Genomic DNA, 24,495 nt, shown 5'->3' on the forward strand with positions numbered 1-24,495 from the left:
TTAGGGGATGAGCATTATGCCTCAGAATGAACTCAGCTGCCCTGAGGAAGGGTGAAAATGTGGTTCACTGTGTATTATCGTATGGGAAGCCTGCTGCTTAATGCCATTTCTTATCAAATGTACAGACTGAAAGCAAAAACAACTGAGCATTGTTGCCCCAGAAGTAAATGTTATAGAGGAAATACAGTAATGTAAAACTGATTCATATTAGAACTGGCTAACAAGTTTCCAACATGGATTTATGCATAAAAGCAGTTTTTAAGGTCTTTGAGAGGTTTGAGGCACTTCGGAGTTTCTGCCTTGCCAACTAAGAGCTGAAGCTGTGTGTCTGGGAGAGTGAAGGGACTGAGAAGGGGACAACAGTTTTCAAATTCCAAACCCAATACTCTACTGGCATGTCAGCAAACCAAGTTCAGAGCGGGTGCTCTGGGCTTTAATATTCTTTGATGTTCTTTTTGGTCAGAATAAATGAAAACTCAAATAGCTCCTGGAAAAGCTCCACATGTCTGATTCTGCAATTAAGTGTAAAAATGGAACCTCCCATTCAGAAGTGAAGTTTGGGCACTGAGATTAGTAAGAGAAACATTCAGCACTAATCATACTCCTTTGGGTAACAGACATGTTTCTGCCTGCTCTCTTTTCTAAGTACTCATTATGATTGTGTGTTAGTGACTTTCTAAACAGAAATTCCATGTGAATAACGAACAAAATATTGCCCTGCCCTCTGCTCTAATAATTTCCTATTCTTTTAGCAATCCTTATATACCATCAACAGTATGCTGATATACTAACTGGATATCCCAGGCTTGGCTATTTTATTATCCATTCCTTTAGCTATCTGCTCTGATTACTGACCCTAAAGAGAGTTTATAGATTAGAAATTATGAATTAGACTTCACTGTTGTATTGCAGTTTGGCTTTCAGAGAATAACTTGTAGGGAGAGAAAGAGAAGTGCGCAAGGGAAGCCCCTTCCGAACCCCCTCATGAAAGAGCAGTGAAAAACAGACTTAGCATGTTCAAAGGAGACTATAAAAGACACTGAGGACCTGTGTTATTATTATGGCGCTTAGCATTGAGGGAATTTATCTTCAGTCCTCATTCTAACATGGGAGAAAACTTGTGCACTGAGGGACAGAGACCATCTCACATTCCAGCAAGGGTACAGTAGATAAGCAAAGACAGGCTTTTGTGTTTGATGCCCCCCAAGCCTGAGTCAAAGGAGCATATCCAGGTTGCACTGCTTCCACTCAGTCTCCTTTGACCTCCGTGGGTGGATGTGTGAGCTAGTAGGAGTATACAACATTGAGCAGTAAGTGTTTCCTGCCTTCCTGCTCTGCATCTACGTGGTGGGACTAAAAGGAACCTCAGAGCAAAAGTGGCAAGGCACCAAGGTTTACCACTGCTTGGAGCCGCGCACTGCAGGAGAGCTGGGACACAGCTCGCACTTTCTCCTGTCAGCAGAGCCCTCCGAACTTCTCTGATAGCCCATGTGAGGACGATTTGTAGTGTTGGACTGACCTCTAGCGCCGCCGGTACGGCAGGGCTCGGCAACAGACTGCGAAGCTCCGAAAGCCCTGCCGGCAAGTTCTGCTGGGCAATTGCAATCCTCAGACACGGAGTCACATCGTCGCCAAAACAACAGGCTCCGATCTTGACTACGCCTCACCGTACTAGCAGTCCACAATGACAAAGCTGTCAAAAAACTCCTGCTCACACTGAAACCAGAGCGATGCATCATTCCCTGCAAGACTGTTCACAGGGACAACATAGTGTCACCACTGTGGACCTAAATGCCACGACAGCTGTGATAGTCATTTCTCATAGCTGGCAAGAGTAATGAATGCATACTTGTCAAAGTTAGTATACCCTGTATCTCGAGGGTGGTCCTAGTGTGTTCAGGCAGTAGCAGCCTCTACACTCCTGGTGGGAGAAAGCAGGAAATTAACTTTCAGGGGGCAATTGATTGTTAGTCCTCATCAGGTAATAACAGTTTTCACTCAAAAAGAAAAGAGATGGCTGATGGATTCCAGAATACCTAAATACAATGCAATGTTGATTGAAAAAGATTATTTAACTGTTATCTCTGATGCTATCGTGAATTCTGCTTCCTTCTTAATAAAGATGCTATAGACATAGAACATATTTCTTGACTTAAGAAATTACCAAATAGAAATAAGGTTAGAAATGCAGAATGTACCTTTAGGTGCAGAAGAAATTTTGTTAATAGATGAATCTCCCAGAGTCGTAAATGGGAAACAGTGTAATGGTTGTGCAGTTACTGGGGGAACAGATGGGAAGGTAGCAGAAATGGGAAGATTCACGAATTACTGGTCAGCTCAGACTTCTGGAAGAGACCTCTAGAGATCATGTAGTCCAACTCCACTGTCAAAGCAGGCTCTCTAGACCAGACTGCACAAGTAGACATTGAGGCGGGTCTTCAGTGTTTCCAGAGGAGGAGATTCCATAGCCTCTGTGGGCAGCCTGTTCCAATGCTCTGTCACCCTTACCAAGAAGATTTTCATACACACATTTGTGTGGAACTTCCTATGCTTCGGTTTGTGGCCATTTTCCCTTGTCCTTTTGCCATGCACTGCTGAAAAGACTCTGGCCTCATCCCTTTGCCTCCCACAACATAGATATTTACAGACATTGATCAGATCCCCTCCAAGTCTTCTTTTCTCCAGGCTGATCAGACCCAGGTTGTACAAACTTTCCTCATTAGAGAGGTGCTCCAGGCCCTTTAGCATCTTTGTGGCTGTCCACTGAACTCTTTCCAGGATATCCCTGTCCTTTTTATACCAGTGAGCCCAGAACTGGACACAGGGCTCCAGGTGAGGCCACACGTGGGTAGAGTACAGGGGGAAATGATTGATATGCCTTGAATCAAACATTAAAACTTTCACAAAAGGGAATTACATAGACAGAGACATGTTATTTATATAAAATTGTACATACACTTGGAAAAAAAAAAATGGGAAGAAAGTGGTAATAAACAGCAGAAAGAAGAAGCTGGCTCATGAAGACAGATCTTGCAAAACCTGTTACTACCCTAAGAAATTTCTGTAGTACATATAAGGGGACATCCAAAAGGAAATTCTTTGTTAGCACAGGAAAATAGAGTTGCTGATGAGAAAGTGAAGGAGGCTGCTTTTCTCTTAGAAAAAGTGATGAAACCATCATCATGGTATTGTGTATTCCTTCCCAACTCATAGCAGTGAAGAGCCAACAGAGACAAAACCACTGGAGGTCCAGGATGTTCACAACATATTCACGACGTATTCTGGAAGCTAGCTTCTGAAAAATGCTTGAGCTAGGTTAGGATTATTATTTCTGGCATTCAGGATCCTCCATAAAGTCCTGATCCAGAATATGAAGTCCATCTTGGAAAGTAACTAGTTGAAAAGCAGAACAGTCAGAGATAGAGATTATCATGGTTAAAGGACCCATGAGGGGACTACGATTCAGATTCCTTTCCTACAGATTCTAACCACCTTGCCATTCCTTAGACAGCCACCCACCTGTTGAGCAATCCCCTTTGAGTCTTCTCCCTGGAGAGAAGTTTAACTCTCCAGGGAGTTAAACACTAGATAGTCAAGCACTGAATGAAAAGAGTTTCATGGAGCAGACACCACATTATTTGCACCTATGGAGTTTACTTATTTTGCTCTCCTTCCAGTCCACTTACAACCCTGGCTATATGATGTCCAAAAGCAATCTAGAGTTTAGAGCAGTCTTTTAGGATCTGTGGGATGTAAGACTAAATCCCTTTGCCCTGAGAAAGGATGAGATACAGATATAGCTCAGTTCCTAAGTAAAAGGAAGGAAACAGAGTCCCCAGTTCTTCTTGTAGGATACTATTTGTGGCTGGGTTAATTTCTGCCTGCATACACATTAAGTGCATCCAAAGACTTCAGATTTCTAAACTGCAAGCCTTTGTGTTAGACTTCACTGTTGTATTGCAGTGCTTTTTAATCTTTTTAAAAAATTGTTTTTAAATTTATGACCTTCCTCCCTCCCACTTAGAAGTCTTCCAGGAAAGCTGTAGGCCTATTTGTGCCAAATTTAAGCCTGCACAAAATAACTTGCTTTTTTCATGTGTTTTTTCACAGCTCCTTTAACAAACAGAAACCCAGGGACACATTTGCTTGTGCTGAAGTTTTTGAATCGTGTTCATACAGATACAGCTTATGTGAATCGTCATTTTGGGGCTTCCCCAGTGCTAAAGGAACAGCCTATGGTTAATGTTTGGAATATGGCCACAGGACTTTGGGACTGTTCCCTACCACTGACAACTTGGGATCGTGAATATGCTCGTATTTCCACAGGGACTGGCCCTATGTGGGTTCCAACATGGTATCTTCGGTCTCATCTGAAGGCAGAAAATAGCATCCAGCCTTTATAGTAATTGTAATTGTGTGTTTCTTACTTAGTGGTATTGCTTTGTAACTTGCTGTGTTATAGATAATATTAGTAATAGTTTGACATAGTGTGTGATTTTCTGTTTTACCAATGCAGTCTCAAGATTTAGAGTTTAAGGCATTAGCTAGGATGTTGTGTGCTTCTTCTATTTTAGTAATAGATCAGATGTGTATTAAACAGGATTTGATCTAATCAATGCTAGAATCTACAGGAATAGCTCTTTTAATGTTTTCATTTATTCTGACCAAAAAGAACATCAAAGAATATTAAAGCCCAGAGCACCCACTCTGAACTTGGTTTGCTGACATGCCAGTAGAGTATTGGGTTTGGAATTTCCTTCTGTTTTCTGAGACGTAGAGAAGAAAAGGAAAAGAAGGGGAAAAAATGGAATGGGGGGCGGGGCGGGGGGGGCAAGGGGGGGGAGGATAGGAAAAGGGTTGGAGGGGTGGGCAGAAAGGCAAATCAGCCCCATGTATTCTGCTCATGTTCCAATTGATTTCTTTGAAGAAATTCTACAGAATTTAATCACTGACCTCTACTGGACCAGGAAAGGCTTCAGTGTGTACATAAAACAGTCATAGGAGAACAGGTGGAGATCAGACTGGAAAGGAGCATATCAGAACTAGTTGATACAACAGGAGGTCACACAGTTATATTGCCCCCCAACCTTGTTCTTTTTTACTGAAACCACTTGTGGGATCATGTAAGTACTTCTATGGGAACCTTAGATGAATAGGCAGCTACCTCATGCCAACTGATTTTGTAAGGATGAAAAGCATTATTTTGGTTAGAAAACCAAAGTTTTGCAAGGACGAAGAATGATACTTAAGTGACAAATTTTAATTTCTGGGATAAGTATTGATATTCATGTGAAATTCTTCTAATAACTGACAGAAATTGATATATCTGTTGGATATGTCCTTAAGTTGTAGAGTAAAATAGGAATTCTGGCAACAATGTGTCATATTTTGCTGAATCCAGACTTTTTCTTTATCTCCAACAATAAGCATAGTAAAATTACAAAATTGAGTATTTACACTGTGATTTATCTCATGCACAAACTTTTTTCTATGGTACACCTATAAGTGCTTGGCTGAATTACCCACGTTTTAATAGAGAAACCAAAACTGTAGACTCTCTTGAAGGGATGCTAAGGAAATCTTGGCTCCTTGCCACTTCTCACCAGCAACTGTGCTATGTACTTGACAGAAAACCTGCCTTAGAGTTTTCAAGATGCTATTGCCAATAGCCTTTACGCCCTCCCAGTTCTACATCTTAAAGACCTACTGCAACTGTATCTGCAGTAGAGGATAATTCAATTAAAGACACAAATTTAGCACACTTCTGAAGCAGTGTTCCTATAAATAATAAGACTGTCACATCATATCTCATTGAGAGTTTGAAAGTAGAAGAGAAAGGAGAAGCATTTCAACCCCCTCACACTAAGTGCAATACCCCAACCCCTCAAGCTGCTCTCCTAAAGCTTGCTTAAGAGGACAAGTCCCACAGCCCACCGATGATGCAGGAACCTGGGGATGCTGGCTGCAGACCCAGGAGCAATGCAGGAGCTGGGTCAACAACAGGGCAGCTGCTTGCTCACAGCTCAACAGTCAGGAATACATGCTGCAGGCTACTGGGGAATTCCTCCATTTATCCCTCAGGGGAGTGAGTCTCCGGAACTCTTAGGAAAAGATAATGTGGGATGCTTTATTGCCATAGCTTTTTCCTCATTGTTATTGTTATAGGGAGAAAAAAAGAAGAAAAGAAAAAAAAAGAGAGAGAGAGAGAGAGAGAGAGAAAGAAAGAAGCTTCCAGCTGAGAATACGTGTGAGTGCTGTTTTGTGCAATGGCAATGCCAAGCAACAGCAGCCTTCCCCAGCTTGACCAGAGCAGCACCTGGAGGGGACAGGGGAGAAGTGTGGGGCAGAGTAGCGCTCAAGTGAGCACTGCAAGCAGTGGAAGTCTAAATAAACATTGACCATTAGATAACAGGGCTATTATTGCTCTGTATGACTTCCTGAATGGGCTAGAAAAACAGAGACAATTCTTGTTCCTTCCTGAAGGAAAGGAATACAAGAATGAGCCTTCCTGCCTTCCTTTTTTTTACTCATGTATAAAAGTTCAATTTTATTTTTTATCCTTAAAAACAAATTGCATACACCACCAAAACCATGAAGATTCTCTTCTCATGCAACCCCTCAAAAGTTTCCCCTTGCCTATTGCCTCTCTACACAAAGTTATTTCATTCTTTCGGAACTTCAGTATGGTTATTGCTTATGTAAGTAATCTCAGCAAGGGCTATTTGCTGCTTTTAACCTTTCTGCCTGCAAATATGATATTGCTGATGTGCTAAAGCTGTTAGAGCCATTAAGCCAGTGATGATTACAGCTCCTCAGGCTCAAACCATAAGTTCCAGACATATGTGCTATTTTTGACATATTCCATGTGTTTTTTGTATTCCCTGTATTGTTTGTTTGTTTGGTTTGTTGTTTTTGTTTTGTTTTGTTTTGATTTCAAGGTGAAAGCAGTGAGCAGTAGGTAACTCTAAACACCAGTTTTGGAATATAGTGCATCTTATATTCGGAGTTCCAGAAGACCTTCTTCTCCCAAATCACTAAAAATCTGTTTTCCCTCCTCCTGGCCAACTGAGTGTTCCCTACCTTCTGTAAGCTCCATCCCTCTGGCTGCTTGACTCGCTATATGCATAGAAATTGTTAGAAAATGAAGTATCTCACCAAAATGCCTCTCATATCTGCATCCCTAAAGCTTCTCACCAGCTTTTCTACTGAAAATGAACTTTCTACCCAACAATTTCAGCTGCTGCAATCAGACCATGCCTGTATTTTTCTCTTACTCCCTCACTTTTAGATTTCTTCAAGTTCCTGTTCCAATTATACAAGTTTTTTGTTCTTCACCAGCTCCTCTCTGCTCAGTACCTTCTCTATTGGTACATGCTTTCCTCAGTTCTTTTCCAGTAAACCATTTGAAAGCCATTCTTTTGCAGCACTGAATGGGAGATCAGAGACAGCAACGGTCTCTTTGGCAGAGGAAGGGTGTGCTAGACTCCTTACAACACAATACCTCTGTGTTGTGCAGAACAAACTGACCAGAAGCCTGGCTAGTGCCAACCACTGAACAGGAGCAGCAAACCAAAAGCACTGGTCAGCTACTGAAGCTAAGGAGACAGCCTGTACAAACAGGGTTGCAATGACCTGCAATCTCATGCACCCTGAACTGAAAAGAAAATCTATGTGGAAAACAGACATTCATGTTATGAACAGCAGATGAAATAGGTTTAGTATTGAGAGCTGGTATCTAATGAGCAAATCGGAGGAAAAAAAGAGAAAAAACAAACCCCAAGCACCCCAAAAGTTTCTATTTAATTCTATTGGTGTTAATATGTTGTAATATGTAATAAGTTAAAGAACCAGAAACATGGAAGATGGGAAAGAAGCCCCAAGTCTTGTAGACTGCAGGAAGGCACCAGGAAGGTAAGATAGGTAGAGCAGAAAGAACATATTGCTGAAATGCACGAGTGAGCCTGTGGCAAATGAAACGAAAATTATTCTTCAACAGATTTCTGATGCAAATAATCATGATTTCTCACAAATCCTTTCTTGTATTTCTGAAATTTTTTTCTTCTAAAGCTTCTGCCCTTGGATGAACAACTAGAGAAGAAAAAGAAAAAAGCTGAGTGAAAAACATTTTTGCACTTTTATTTTAGTAAACCTCCAGCATCAAATATTCACCAGTCATTAGCTCATCCAAAGCTAATTTCCAGCAGGATTGGAAATAGTGATGTTCCTTTACTTTTACTTGACTGGAACTACATGATCCTTGAGGTCCCTTTCAACCCGGGTCATTCGGTGATTCTGTGATTCTGTGACTTAAAAAAGAGTCAAAGTTTGTTTCCTCTTGTTTCAACATTTTCCTAGGAACAGTTAGTTAATTCAGATTAGTGTCTTAAAGCTTAGTTCCCAGAAAGGCTAGTATTAAATAAACAATAAAGTTCACATATAAAAATACAGATATCTTTCAGGCCAAAACAAACATCAAGCAATTCCAAAAGCCCCTGAAATGACCAAGTAAACAGGCATGAGGATGGTGTCAGAAGTGATTCAAAGTCTGAAACGCTTCTGAGCCCTTCTGACTGACCCTCTCCATTTAACACCCCCTCCTTATTTAAGGACCCTCACCCCCATTTAAGACCCCTCCCCATTTTAAAGACTCTCACCTCATTTTAGGAACCACCCCCCATTTAAGGACCCCCCCAATTTTAGGCAACACCCCCATTTTAGGAACCCCCCCAACCCCATTACGTCCCTCTCCAAGTCCTTTATGGCCACAGAAACCCCAATTAAAGGGCCCCACCCATTTAAAGCCTCCCCCCCATTTAAAGGACCCACCCCATTTATGTACCCCCCCCTCTTTTTAGGACCTGTCTCTTGCAGCTCCTGACGCTGATGCACCTCCAGGTCATTTATGACCAATGAACCCCATTTAAGTCCCCCCATTTTAAGGTCCCCCCCCCTTTTTAGAGACAAAACATTTCATCCTTACAAATAGCATTTTCTACACAAAAATTAATTTATAGCATTTGCCAGTCTGATGCTTATCCTGTGTATGGGAGATTGGTAATCACAGCATGAACCACTGATTAATCAGCTGAGGCAATTATGGGGTCAGCTGCGGGAGCACAGGTGAAAATTATGTAGCTGTGCTCCCGGGAGGGGTGGAGTTCGACTCCACCTCCTCTGAGACCTCATATAAGGGCTGACCCTCACTGAGGCAGCATCTCTTAGAGATTGCTTGTTAGTGAAGATTGCCTCAGCTCCTAGCGTCATCACTGGTGAGTTTCCCTTTTTTCCTTATGCCTGCCTTCTGTACTTCTACTATCATCCTTGTAGTTGCCATTCTTGTTAACACCTGTATAGTTACCACCAATACACCCTGCAATGACAGCTAATCACATTCTTTCTCCTTCCCCTAGCAATTCTACCATAACGGCTCCCTTTCAGCTGTGGGATTGTTCTTGATCATGTTAGATGAGCCACCAGACACCTTAACTGTTGTCCCCTTCTCAGTCCCTGCACAACACAAAATGAATTAATTATCTGAAGAGTAAAAATGAGATTGAACACGAATGGATGTAAGAAGACACATATTAAGAGTTATCTCTTAAATCCCTCCTAATAGCTATGAACAAAATTATTTTCACCCTTACAGATTTTTAAGACTATATATACCGTGCAACTATGTGGCATGGAGGGTAGTTTAGATTTATGAAGTCTACTAAAATCTTGCAGTGGTGTCTCTACATTCAAACTACATAACATTCGAATGTTCTTTCCTATTAAATAGGAAATGCTTCTGCTGTGCTGTACACCTAAGGCTGATCCTTGTTTGCAGTAAGCAACAATGACGGTTAGCTTATAGTGCAAACGCATACTGAAGCTGCATTTTGCTTTTTGAGAAAAACAGCTAGGGGAGTACAGTATACATTATCCAAGCAGATAATTAAAATTTGGGAAAATACAACATTGAAAGAGGAATGAAGGTGCTTGACAGCTAGCAGCTGTACAACGACTGTTATTAAGCTGAACAGACTGTACAAGCTTGTACAGTCTAATTTTCACACACTCTTGTAGCTACAAATGAAATTTTTAGTATTACTACATGCAAGACCAGAAAAGTTAATCCTGGTAGAATTTCTTCCTAAAATATTGTATTAATTCACTGAAAATAAAATGAGAATGAAGAGTCAGGAAGGAAATAATTTTCCAGTGAATTATAATGTAAGTAATATTAAATATTGTTCTGAAACTTTAAGCCCCTAATAATCATATTTTAAAGAGCTTCCCAAACTGGTCAGCACATCCTTTCACATAAAGCAGGAGATTTCCTGTATGATACTTAGTCTCATCAGCTCCAGTCTGGTTTATTATTTCTTGCTTCTTAGGATGCATCAGTAGATGGGAAAGCTAAATACAGTGATATATCTGGTAGAATTTTCCTTCACATTAATCCTTTTCAAATTTTATATTTTTCAACTAGGAACAGAAAATTCTGAAAATATCAGTGGTGCTCTAGCACCCAACAGCTCTGGAAGGGATCTAAGTGAATGAGTGTGCAGCAGGAAGGACGAAGTCTGGTAAGGTCACGATTGGCAGCCTTATATCAGACAATAGGAAAAATGCATGAGTTCTGGGATAACATATTCCTTATTGCTTTCAGAAGTATTTTGTTCTTTGTTTTACCTAGATACTGCTTCCAGAATAACTTTTCTCTTCTACAAATTGAGGACACTACTAACAGAAACACCTTTTCTCCTCTACAAAATAAGGACATTTCCAACAGATATATCCTTTTCTGACAGATTTTAGAAAAATTTCACAGGAATATCAATACTTATACCAGAAATAAAAAGGTCTCTCTTAGGTATCACTCTTTACCCTTGCAAAAATACGGTTTTCTTACCAAAATAAAGTTTTTCATCTCTACAAACAGCATTTTCTAAACATAAAGGTGGTTTTCATCACCAAAAGAAATCGATTTCTCTACAAAATTAGCGTTTGTAGCCAAATATGACACATTGTTTCCAGAATAACTCTTTTCATCTAAAAAAGAATGACATTTCCCACAGAAATATCCATTTCTGACAGATTTTAGAAGTAGGTCACATGAATATCAATACTTATCCCAGAAATGAAAAGTACACTCTTAGGTATCACTCTTCATCCTTGCAAAACTATGGTTTTCTTCCCAAACTAATGCTTTTCATCCCTACAAATAGCAATTTCTCCCGAAATTACTGGTTTTCATCCCCAAAAGAAGACACATTCTCTTTAAAATGATGCTTTGTAACAAATGATGACTCACTGATTCCAGAATATCTCTCTTCCCCTACAAAATAATGACATTAACATAAGAATTGTCCATTTCAGACAAATTTCCGATGTATTTCACACTAATATCAAGACTTACACCAGAAAAAAATGTGTTCTCTCTTAGGTATCACTCTTGAATCTTGCAAAAAATTCATTTTCTTACCAATACAAAGCTTTTCATCATTACAAGTAGCATTTTCTACCCAAAAAAGTGGTTTTCATCCCCAATAGAAATCATTTTCTCTACAAATGGTCCCTCGTAGCAACATATGAAACACTGTTATTGGAATACCTCTTTCCCTCTTCAAAACAAGGACATTTCCTACAGAAATATCGATTTCTGACAAATTTTAGAAGAATGGCACACAAATATCAGTACCTATCCCAGAAATAAAAAGTTCTCTCCTAAGAATCATTCTTCATCCTTGCAAAAACATGGTTTTCTCACCAAAATTATGCTTTTTATCCCTTTAAAATAGCGTTGTTTCCCAGAAATACTGGTTTTCATCCCCAGAAGAAGACATTTTCTCTACAAAATGAAGCTTTGTAGCAAAATAGGACACATTGCTTCCAGAATACCTTTTCTCTTCTACCAATTGAGGACATTACTAACAGAAACACCTTTTCTCCTCTACAAAATAAGGACATTTCCAACAGATATATCCTTTTCTGACAGATTTTAGAAAAATTTCACAGGAATATCACTACTTATACCAGAAATTAAAAGGTCTCTCTTAGGTATCACTCTTTACCCTTGCAAAAATATGGTTTTATTGCCAAAATAATGTTTTTCATCTCTACAAACAGCATTTTCTAAACATAAAGGTGATTTTCATCACCAAAAGAAATCGATTTCTCTACAAAATTAGCGTTTGTAGCCAAATATGACACATTGTTTCCAGAATAACTCTTTTCATCTAAAAAAGAATGACATTTCCAACAGAAATATCCATTTCTGACAGATTTTAGAAGTAGGTCACATGAATATCAATACTTATCCCAGAAATTAAAAGTACTTGAAATGAAAGGCAGGTTGGGGAGGGTGGTTCTTAAATAAGAGGGAGTCCTTAAATGGGAACCAATAATGGGTGAGGGGGGTTATAATGGGGGTGTCCTTTAAAAGGGGGGGGCATATAATTGGGGGTTTTCTTAAATGGAGGACATTTAGGAGACATGGGGGTGGCTTTAAAATGGGATGAGTCCTTTAAAGTGGGGGGGATCCATATAAATCGGTAGAAGTCCATTAATGTGGGGGGAACCATAAAATGGGGGGGGTTTGAAAATGGGGGTGGGAGGTTTAAAATTTGAGGAGTCCTTTAAATGGGGCCAGAAATTAAAAGTTCTCACTTAAGTATCACTCTTTATACTTGCAAAACTATGACTTGATAGTTTTGATAGTATCCCCCCCAAATTTAAATGTCTCCTACCATTTTAAAGCCCCCCCCCCATTTAAAGACCCCTCCATTTTAATGTCCCCCTCCATTTAAGAAGATCTTCATTAATATGCCCCCCCCCCCCCTTTTAAAGGACCTCTCCATTTTAACCCTCCCCACCCATTATTGGTTCCCCCTCAATTTATAACTACCCCCCATTTTATGGACCACCTTCCCACTTAAGGACCCCCCCTTATTTAAGGACAACCCTCCCCAACCTACCTCCACCTGGTCCTTTATGGCCATTGACTCCCCATTTACAGCCCCCCCCAATTTAAGGACCCCCCACATTTAATGAACCCCCCCCCATTTTAACAATCCCCTCTATTATAGGGTCCCCCCATTTTAACCCCCCCTCCTTATTTAAGGACCCTCACCCCCATTTAAGATCTCTCCCCATTTTAAAGAACCTCACCCCCATTTTAGGAACCACACCCCATTTAACCCCCCCCCCCCCCATTTTAAGAAACCCCCCCAACCCCACCCCCATTATGTTCCTCTCCAAGTACTTTATGGCCATGGAACCCCCCAATTAAAGGACCCCCTCCATTTAAAGTCTCCCTCCCATTTAAGGACCCAACCCATTTAAGTACCCCCCCCCATTTTAAGGATCTGCCTCTTGCAGCTCCTGACACTGATGAACCATTAGGTCATTTGTGGCCAATGAACCCCATTTAAGTACCCCCATTTTAAGGACCACCCCCTTTTAAAGACCCCCCTATTTTAACAACCCCCAACAATGATAGGTGCCTCCCAACATTTATGGATCTCCCAGAAATTAATGACCCCCCCGCCCCTATTTAAAGGACCATCATATTTTAACCCCCCACACACATTATAGGGTCTCCCCCATTTAAGCACACCCCCCACCATTTAAAAGACTCCTCCCATTTTAAACCTTCCCCTTTTAAGACCCCCAAATTTTATAGTCCCCCCCACATTAATGGACATTTACCCATTAATATGGATCCCCCCCCAATTTAAAAACCTCCTCCCATTTTAAAGGCCCACCCACATTTAAAGACCCCCTCATTTTAATGTCCCCCACCATTTAAGTAACACCCATTTAAATGCCCCTCACTTTAAAAGGACCCCACCATTTTAATCCCCCCCACACATTATTGGTTCCCCCTCACTTTAAGGACTACCCCCCATTTTTTGGACCACCCCCTCATTTAAGGACCACCCCTTATTTAAGGACCACCCTCCCCAACCTGCCTCCTCCAGGTCCTTTATGACCATTAACTCCCCATTTTAAGCCCCGCCCCAATTTAAGGAACACCGACATTTTATAGACTCCCCCCATTTTAACTATCCCAACCATTATAGGGTCCCACATTTTAACCCCCCTCCTTATTTAAGGACCCTCACCCCCATTTAATACCCCTCCCCATTTTAAATGCTATTTGTAGGAATGAAAAGCATTAGTTTGGTAAGAAATTCATAGGTCTGCAAGCATAAATATTGATAGTTAAGTGAGAATATTTAATTTCTGGGATAAGTATTGATATTCATGTGAAATTGTTCTAATAATTGTCAGAAATCGATATTTCTGTTGGAAATGTCCTTATTTTGTAGAGGAAAAGAGGTATTCTGGAAACAATGTGTCATATTTTGCTACAAAGAATCATTTTGTAGAGAAATCTATTTCTGTAGTGGATGGAAAACACTTTGTTTTGTAGAAAATGCTATTTGTAGGGATGAAAAGCATTATCTTGTAAGAAAACCATATTTTTGCAAGGATCAAGAGTGATACCTAAGAGAGATCATTTTATTTCTGGGATAAGTATGGATATTCCTGTGAAGTCCTTCTTAAATTTGTGAGAAATCGATATTTCTTTTGGAAATGTCCTGATATTGTAGAGGAGAAAAGTTATTCTGGAAACAATGTGTCATATTTTGCTAGAAAGCATCATTTTGTAGAGAATATGTCTTCTTTTGGGATGAAAACCAGTAATTTAGGGAGAAATTGCTATTTGTAGGGATGAAAAGCATTAGTTTGGGAAGAAAACCATAGTTTTGCAAGGATGAAGAGTGATACCTAAGAGTGCACTTTTCATTTCTGGGATAAGTATTGATATTCCTGTGTAGTTGTTCAAATTATTGTCAGAAATGGATGTATCTATGGAAATGTCCATAATTTGTAGAGGAAGATAGGTATTCTGGAATCAATGTGTCATATTTTGCTACAAAGCATCATTTTGTAGAGAATATGTCTTCTGTGGACAATATCTACTTTCGTGTGTAGAAAATGCTATTTGTAGGGATGAAAAGCATTGTTTTGGTAAGAAAATTAAATTTCTGCAAGGATAAAGAATGATATCTAAGAGAGAACATTTTATTTCTGGTGGAAGTATTGATAGTATTGTGAAATACGTCTGAAATTTGTCTGAAATGGATAATTCTGATGTTAATGTCATTATTTTGTAGAGGAAGACAGATATTCTGGAAACAATGTGTCATATTTTGCTACAAAGCATCATTTTGTAGAGAATATGCCTTCTTTTGGGGACGATATCTACTTTTTTGGGCAGAAAATGCTATTTGTAACGATGAAAATCTTTGTATTGGTAAGAAAATGAAATTTTTGCAAGATTAAAGAGTGATACCTCAGAGAGAACATATTGTTTCTGGTGTACGTATTGATATTCGTGTGAAATACGTCTAAAATTTGTCAGAAATGGATAATTCTGCTGTTAATGTCATTATTTTGTAGAGGAAGACAGGTATTCTGGAAACAATGTGTCATATTTTGAGATACGTGTCACTTATGGGTTCAAGTATGGGGTCACTTATAGGGAGATATGGATCACTTATGGGTCACTTATGGGTCACATATGGGTTCACTTATGGGTCCAGGTATGGGGTCAGGTATGGGGAGATGGGGGTCATCTGTGGGGGCAGCTATGGGGTCAGCTATGGGGCAGCTATGGGGGCAGCTATGGGGAAATGGGGGTCAGGTATGGGGTTATGGGGTCTGTTATGGGGTCAGGTATGGGGTTGTGGGGTCAGGTATGGGGTCACTTATGGGGCCAGGTATGCGGTCAGGTATGGGATCAGGTATGGGGTTATGGGGTCAGTTATGAGGCTATAGGGAGATAGAGATCACTTATGGGTCACTTATGGGGTCAGTTATGGGGTCAGATATGGGGTCAGCTATGGGTCAATTATGGGGTCAGGTATGGGGAGATTTGGGTCAGGTATGCGGTCAGGTATGGGGAAATATGAGTCACTTATGGGGTCACTAATGAGGTCACTTATGGGGTCAGTGATGGGGCTATGGGGAGATAGCTGTCACTTTGGGTCACTTATGGGGTCACTTATGGGGTCATGAGGTCAAGTATAGGGTTATGGGGTCAGGCATGGGACCAGGTATGGGGTCAGATATGGGGTCAGTTATGGGGAGATAGGGGTCACTTATGAGGCCAGATATGAGGTCAGGTATGGGGCCTGGTATGGGGTCAGATATTGGGTCAGATATGAGGTCAGGTATGGGGCCAGGTATGGGGCTATGGGGTTAGTTATGGGGTTATGGGGTCAGTTATGGGGAGATAGGGGTCAGCAATGGGGCCACTTACGGGGTGATGTGGGTCACTTATGGGGTCAGGTATAGTGTCAGGTATGGGGTTATGGAGAGATGTAGGTCACTTATGGGGTCAGCCGTGGGGTCAGCGGAGTTATGGGGTCAGTGGGGTCACTCCATAACCCCCCATAAGCCCATTACCCCCCCATAACCCCCCATAACCCACATAGCCCCTCATAATGCCCCCATAACACCCCCATACCTACCCCATAACCCCCCATAACCCCATAGATACCCATAACTGCCCCATAACCCCCATAGACCCCATAGCCCCCCTATCTCCTCCCCATAGCCCCCCATAGACACCCATAACCCCATATTAGACCCTTTATAGCCCCCCATCGCCCCCCACAGACCCTCATATTTCCCCAGTATCTCCCCCCATAACCCCCCCATACCCACCCCTTAACCCCATTAATTGAATGGCTATTCACAGCGCCACCCAGAGGACGGGAGGATACATTGCACTGCATTAGATGTAATGCAATGTAATGTAATTTAATGCAATGAAATGTAATGTAATACAATGCAATGTAATTGAATGGCTGCTCACAGCGCCACGCAGCGGACAGGGGGACACATTGCACCACCGCAATTGCCTCCTCAGCCCCCCGTAACTGCCCCCCATCCCCCCATAACAGTCCCTCAGCCCCCCGTAACTGCTCCAAACCCCCCATAACTGCCCCTGTGCCACTATAACTGCCCCCCAGCCCCCCATAACTGCCTCTGTGTCCCCATAACTGCCTCTCAGACTGTTGGAATACAAGAAAAGCTGTTCAGAGCAGCAGCTGTGGAGCAAGATAAACAGCATGAGAACCAAGGACACCTCTGCAAGGAGAAGAAGAGTCTCACAGCTCTGATTGGATATGTGCCTGCATGGACAGTTGAAAAGTGTTTTGTAGAATGCTTTGTTGACATGTAAAGGTGGTTGGGAAAGTTGTAAGGGCAGATGGGAAAGTTAGAAAATAACTTGTGAAGGTATATAAGGGATGCGAGAACTTGTAATAAACGATTTGGATTGTTCACATCTGAGTCCGTGCCCCAAACGCTGCGTCAGACCCCCATAACTGCCCCCATCCCCCCCACAGGCCCCACAACTGCCCCCAAGCCCCCCATACCGGCCCCCCAGCCCCATAGCTGCCCCACAATAGCTGCCCCCCAGCCCCATAGCAGCCCCCCATAACTACCCCTGTGCCCCCATAACTGCCCCTCAGACCCACATAACTACCCATTCAGCCCAATATAACAGCCCCCAGCCCCTCCCCAGACAACCATAACTGCCCCCCAGCCCCATAGCTGCCCCCCAGCCCAAGGATGCACCCCATGTAACCGTGCTAGTTGTGGGGCCAGCAGGAAATGATGCTGGATGTTCTCATGGAGCGGCTCCCGCAGCTCCTCCGTCGCCTTAAACACCCGCCGGAAATTATCAAACGTGGAGAGTGGGGGGAAAATATACCCCAATTCAGACCCAAAATCGACACCCCCCCATTTAAGGACCCCCCCCCATTATAATGTCCCCCACATTTTAACACCCCCACCCATTATAAGGTCCCCCCCCATTTAAGGACCCCCCACAAATTAATGACCCCCCCCCCCATATAAAGGACCATCACTGTTTTACTCCCACACACATTTTAGGGTCCCCCCCATTTAAGGACACCCCTCCCATTTAAAGGACTCCTCCCATTTTAACCCCCCCCCCCCTTTTAAGACCCCTCATTTTATGGTCCCCCAAACATTAATGGACCCCTACCCATTTATATGGATACCCCCCATTTTAAAGGACACCTCCCAATTTAAAGCCCCCCACCATTTAAAGACCCCCTCATTTTAATGTCCCCCTCCATTTAAGAACCCCCCCATTTAAATGACCCCCCATTTAAAGACCTCCCACTTTAACACCCCCACCCATTATAGGGTCCCCCCCATTTAAGGAACCCCACAAATTAATGACCTCCCCCTTATTTAAAGGACCATCACATTTTAACCCCTCACATTTTAACCCCCCCTTTTAAGACCCCCCCATTTTATGGTCCCCCCCACATGAATGGACCCCTACCCATTTATATGGATTCCCCCCCAATTTAAAGGACTCCTCCCATTTTAAGCCCCCCCCCCCCCATTTAAAGACCCCTCCATTTTAGTGTCCCCCTCCATTTAAGACCCCCCCCATTTAAATGCCCCTCCTTTTAAAAAAAACCACCAATTTTACCCCCTCCCACCATTATTGGTTCCCCCTCAATTTTAGGAATACCCACCATTTTATGGAACGCCCCCCATTTAAGGACCCCCCCTTATTTAAGGACAGCCCTCCCCAGCCTGCCTCCTCCAGGTCCTTTATGGCATTGACTCCCCATTTACAGCCCTCCCCCAATTTAAGGACCCCCCACATTTTATGGACCCCCCCCATTTTAACAATCCCCTCTATTATAGGGTCCCCACATTTTAAGCCCCCCTCCTTATTTAAGGACCCTCACTCCCATTTAAGACCCCTCCCCATTTTAAAGACCATCACCCCCATTTTAGGAACCAACCCACATTATAAGGATTCCCCCCCATTTTAGGCAACCCGTCCATTTTAAGAAGCCCCCCCAACCCCACCCTCATTATGTCCCTCTCCAAGTCCTTTATGGCAATTGAAACGTCAGTTAAAGAACCCCCCCGATTTAAAGCCTCCACCCCATTTAAAGGACACCTCCCCCAGTTTCAAGCCTCCCCCACATTTAAGGACCCACGCCATTTATGTACCCCCCCCCCCATTTTAAGGACTTGCCTCCTGCAGCTCCTAACGCTGATGCACCTCCAGGTCATTTATGGCCTATGAACCCCATGTAAGACCCCACATTTTAAGGACACCCCCTTTCAAAGACCCCCCCATTTTAACACCCCCACCCATTATAGAACCCCCCCACTTTAGGACCCCGGCACAAATTAATGACCCCCCCCCCATTAAAAGGACCATCACATTTTAACCCCCCTACACATATTATAGGGTCCCCCCTATTTAAGGACACCCCCCATTTAAAGAAGTCCTCCCATTTTAAACTCCCCTTTTTAAGTCCCCCCCATTTTATGGTCCCCCCCACATTAATCGACCCCTACCCATTTATATGGATCCCCCCCCAATTTAAAGGACTCCTCCCATTTTAAAGCCCTCCCCCCCATTTAAAGACCCCTACATTTAAATGTCCCCCTCCATTTAAGAAACCTCCCACTTAAATGCCCCCCCCCCCCTTTTAAAGGACCCCCCTATTTTAACCCCCCCTCACCCATTATTGGTTCCCCCTCAATTTAATAACTACCCCACCATTTTATGGACCACCCCCCCATTTAAGGAACCCCCCCTTATTTAAGGACAACCCTTTCCAACCTGCCTCCTCCAGGTCCTTTATGGCCATTGACTCCTCATTTACAGCCCCCCCCCAATTTAAGGACCCCCCACATTTTATGGACCCCCCCCCCCCATTTTAACAATCCTCTCCATTATAGGGTCCCCCCATTTTAACACCCCCTCCTTATTTAAAAACCCTCACCCCCATTTAAGACTCCTCCCCATTTTAAAGACCCTCACCCCTATTTTAGGAACCACCCCCCATTTAAGGACCCCCCCCATTTTAGGCAACCACCCACCCCACCCCCATTATGTCCCTCTCCAAGTACTTTATGGCCATGGAACCCCCATTTAAAAGACCCCCCACCCATTTAAAGCCTCCCCCCAATTTAAGGACTCACCCCATTTAAGTACCCCCCCCCATTTTAGGACCTTCCTCCTGCAACTCCTGACGCTGATGCACCTCCAGGTCATTTATGACCAATGAACCCCATTTAAATCCCCCCATTTTAAGGACCCCCCCCCTTATAAAGGACCATCACATTATAACCTCCACACACACATTATAGTGTCCCCACCAATTTAAGGACTGCGTCCATTTTATGGACACCCCCAATTTAAAGACGCCCGTTCATTTAAAGCCCCCCCCACACACCTGCCTCCTCCAGGTCATTTATTGCCATAGACTCCACATTTAACAGCCCCCTCCAATTTAAGGACACCCCACCATTTTATGGACCCCCCCATTTTAAAATCCCCCCGCCCATTATAGGGTCCCCCTATTTTAATCCCCCCATCCCCAATTAAGGAGCCTCACTCACATTTAAGACCGCCCTACCATTTTAAGGACCTCACCCCCATTTTAAGTACCCCTACACATTTTTCCCCAATGAAAAGATAACCCCTCGAAACAGTGCTAGGAGTTGTGCTTTCAGCGAGAAAAGATGTTGAGGACAAAAGTGCTCCTTTCCGGGCTGCAGAGAGAAACTCCCCTCAGCGGAAGAAAGCAGCCGGCTAAAGTCGCTCTTTTTCGGCTACCGATTTGGCCGCAACCGCACTTTTCTCGCACAAGCGGCAGTCGCAGGGAAACGTGATTCCAACATCTCCGTTGCACTCGGGGAGCGCGTCTTCAGCCGGCTTCTTGCTTCAGAGGAAAAAGCTTATCCCCGCAGCCCAGAAAGGAGTGATTGGATAAGTAATGGGATAAGTACTGAGATTCCTGTGAAATTCTTCTAATAATTGTCAGAAATTGCTGTATCTGTTGGATATGTCTTTAATTTGTAGAGGAAAATAAGTATTCTGGAAACAATGTGTCATATTTTGCTAAAAAGCATTATTTATAGTGAAAATGCCTTCTTTTTGGGACAATATCTCATTTTTTGTGCAGAAAAAGCAATTTGTAAGGATTAAATGTTTTGTCTCTTAAAATGGGGGGGGGGGGGGCTTTAAATGGAGAGGGTCTTTAAATGGGGGGGTGGTCCACAAAATGGGGGGAGTCCTTAAATAAAGTTGGAAACAATAATGGGTGGGAGGGGTTAAAATGGGGGGGGGGGTCTTTAAAAGGGGGAGGCATTTAAATGGGGGGGGGGGGGGTTCTTAAATGGAGGGGGACATTGAAATGGGGGAGTCCTTTAAAATGGGAAAAGTCCTTTAAATTGGGGGTATCCATATAAATGGGTAAGGGTTCATTAATGTGGGGGGGACCATAAAATGGGGGGGACTTAAAAGGGGGGGGAGGCTTTAAATGGGTGGTGTACTTTAAATGGGTGTTCCATGGCCATAAAGGACTTGGAGAGGGACATAATGGGGGTGGGGTGGGGTGGGGGGGGGTTCATAAAATGGTGGTGTTGCCTAAAATGGGAAGGGTCCTAAAATGTGGGGTGGTTCATAAAATAGGGGTGAGGGTCTTTAAAATGGGAAGCGGTCTTAAATGGTGGTGAGGGTCCTTAAATAAGGAGAGGGGGGTTAAAATGTGGGACCCTATAACGGTGGGGATTGTTAAAATGGGGGGGGGTCCATAAAATTTGGGGGGTCCATAAATTGGGGGGGGCCTTAAAATGGGGATTCAATGGCCATAAAGGACCTGGAGGAGGCAGGTTGGGGAGGGTTGTCCTTAAATAAGGGGGGGTCCTTAAATGGGGGGGCGTCCATAAAATAGGGGGTAGTTCTTAAATTGTGGGGGAACCAATAATGAGTGGAGGGGGTTAAAATGGAAGGTCCTTTAAAAGGGGGGTGCAAATGGGTAGGGGTCGATTAATGTGGGGGGGACCATAAAATAGGGGGGTCTTAATAGGGGGGGGTTTAAAATGGGGGGACTTAAATGGGGTTCATTGGCCATAAGTTACCTGGAGGTGCACCAGCGTCAGGAGCTGCAGGAGGCTGGTCCTTAAAAGGGGGGGGTACTTAAATGCGGGGGAGGCTTTAAATGGTGGGGGGGTCCTTTAAATGGGGGTTCCATGGCCATAAAGGACTTGGAGAGGGACATAATGGGGGTGGGTTGGGGGTGGTTCCTAAAATGGGGGGGTTGCCTAAAATGGGGGGCTGTCCTTAAATGGGGGGTGGTTCCTAAAATGGGGGTGAGGTTCTTTAAAATGGGGAGGGGTCTTAAATGGGGGTGAGGGTCCTTAAATAAGGAGGGGGAGTTAAAACATGGGACCCTATACTGGGTGGGATAGTTAAAATGGGGGGAGTCCATAAAATGTGGGGGGTCCTTAAATTGGGGGGGTCGGCAAATGGGGGTCAATGGCCATATAGGACCTGGAGGAGGCAGGTTCTGAAGGGTTGTCCTTAAATAAGAGGGGGTCCTTAAATGGGGGGCGGTCCATAAAATGGAGGGTAGTTCTTAAATTGAGGGAGAACCAATGATGGGTGGGTTAAAATTGGGAGGTGCTTTAAAAGGGGGGGGCATTAAAATGGGAGGTTTCTTAAATGGAGGGGTACATTGAAATGGGGGGGGGTCTTTAAATGGGAGGAGTCCTTTAAATTGGGGGGGGATCCATATAAATGGGTAGGGGTCGATTAATATGGGGGGACCATAGAATGGGGGTGTTTTGGAAGGGGGGGGTTAAAAATTAGAGGAGTCCTTTAAAGGGGGGTTGTCCTTAAATAGGGGGGACCCTATAATGTGTGTGTGGAGGTTATAATGTGATGGTCCTTAAATGGGGGGGGGGGGGGGGGTCATTACTTTGTGGGGGTTCCTGAAATGGGAGCACCCTATAATGGGTGGGGGTGTTAAAATGGATGGGGTCTTTAAAAGTGGGGGTCCTTATAATGGGGGGACTTAAATGGGGTTCTTTGGCCATAAATGATCTGGAAGTGCATCAGCGTCAGGAGATGCCGGAGGCAGGTCCTTAAAAAGGGGGGGTACTTAAATGCGGTGGGTCCTTAAATGGGGGGGAGGCTTTTAAATGGGCGGGGGGGTACTTTAAATGGAGGGGGGGGTTCTTTAAATGGGGGGGAGGCTTTAAATGGGTGGGGTCCTTTAAATGAAGGTTCCATGGCCATAAAGAACTTGGAGAGGGACATAATGGGGGTGGGGGGGGTGGGGGTTCTTAAAATGGGTGTGTTGCCTAAAATGGGGGTGAGGGTCTTTAAAATGGGGAGGGGTCTTAAATGGGGGTGAGTGTCCTTAAATAAGGAGGGGGGGTTATAATGGGGAAACCCTATAATAGAGGGGATTTTTAAAATGGTGGGGGTCCATAAAATGTGGGGGGTCCTTAAATTGGGGCGGGGCCAGTAAATGGGAGTCAATGTCCATAAAGGACCTGGAGGAGGCAGGTTGGGGAGGGTGGTCCTTAAATAAAAGGGGGTCCTTAAATTGGGAGTCGGTCCATAAAATTGGGGTAGTCCTTAAATTGAGGGGGAATCAATAATGGGTGGGGGGACCATAAAATGGGGTGTCTTAAAAGGGGGGGGGGGGTTAAAATGGGAGGAGTCCTTTAAATGGCTGGGGTGTCCTTCAAGAGGGGGGACACTATAATGTGTGTGGGGAGTTAAAATGTGATGGTCATTTAAATATGGGGGGGGGTCATTAATTGGGGGGTGGTCCTTAAATGTGGGGGGGGGGGCCTGTAATGGGTGGGGGTGTTAAAATGGGGGGGTCTTTAAAATGTGGGGGTCCTTAAAATGGGGGGACTTAAATAGGGTTCATTGGCCATAAATGTCCTGGAGGCGCATCAGCGTCAGGAGCTGCAGGAGGCAGGTCCTCAAAAGGGGGGGGTACTTAAATGCGGTGGGTCTTTAAATGGGGGGAGGCTTTAAATGGGGGGCTGTCCTTTAAATGAGGGGGAGGCTTTAAATGGGTGGGGTACTTTAAATGGGTGTTCCATGGCCATAAAGGACTTGGGGGTGGAGTGGTGGGGGTTCATAAAATGGGGGTGTTGCCTAAAATGGGGGGGGTCCTTAATTGGGGGGTGGTTCCTAAAATGGGGGTGAGGGTCTTTAAAATGGGAGGAGTCTTAAATGGTGGTGAGGGTCCTTAAATAAGGAGGGGGGTTAAAATGTGGGACCCTATAATGGTGGGGATTGTTAAAATGGGGAGGCGTCCATAAAATGGGGGGAGTCATTGTCTCGCTCCAATTTAGGAGTGAGGCAAAGGTTCTTTTGCTATGTTATGCCCGGCGTGAGATTAAGAAGAGCATTCAAATGCTTAACCCTAGAGTTTTGAGACCAAATGAGGTATGGCAGATGGACATCATGGATTTCCTGGAGTTTTGGGCTAGAGAATCTAGCCTTCATGCTGGACTAATCAAAAGTAAACCCTATGGCTTGGGGGGGCGGAGGGAGGAGCAAAAGGCTTTGTGACATCACAGGGCAGGATGTGACATCAGTCTCTAAGTTAC

The 24,495-nt window shown here is 43.6% G+C and overlaps 1 long non-coding RNA gene across 3 annotated transcripts; it reads left to right on the top strand.

Moving 5' to 3' along the window:
* Window positions 1-9,221: 9,221 nt before the first annotated feature.
* Window positions 9,222-17,348, top strand: LOC146762400 (uncharacterized). 3 transcript variants are annotated; one of them, XR_014942310.1, is made up of 3 exons: window positions 9,222-9,269; window positions 10,475-10,571; window positions 17,075-17,348. It is a non-coding gene; the product is annotated as an uncharacterized LOC146762400 (long non-coding RNA). The 3 variants fall into 3 exon arrangements; XR_014942311.1 differs by lacking the exon at window positions 17,075-17,348 and adding an exon at window positions 15,171-15,360; XR_014942312.1 differs by lacking the exon at window positions 17,075-17,348 and adding an exon at window positions 10,682-10,918.
* Window positions 17,349-24,495: the final 7,147 nt, after the last annotated feature.

This window comes from Coturnix japonica, chromosome 1 (assembly GCF_054131305.1).
Source record: "Coturnix japonica strain WE chromosome 1, WE-NBRP24, whole genome shotgun sequence".
Classification (NCBI taxonomy): domain Eukaryota; kingdom Metazoa; phylum Chordata; class Aves; order Galliformes; family Phasianidae; genus Coturnix; species Coturnix japonica.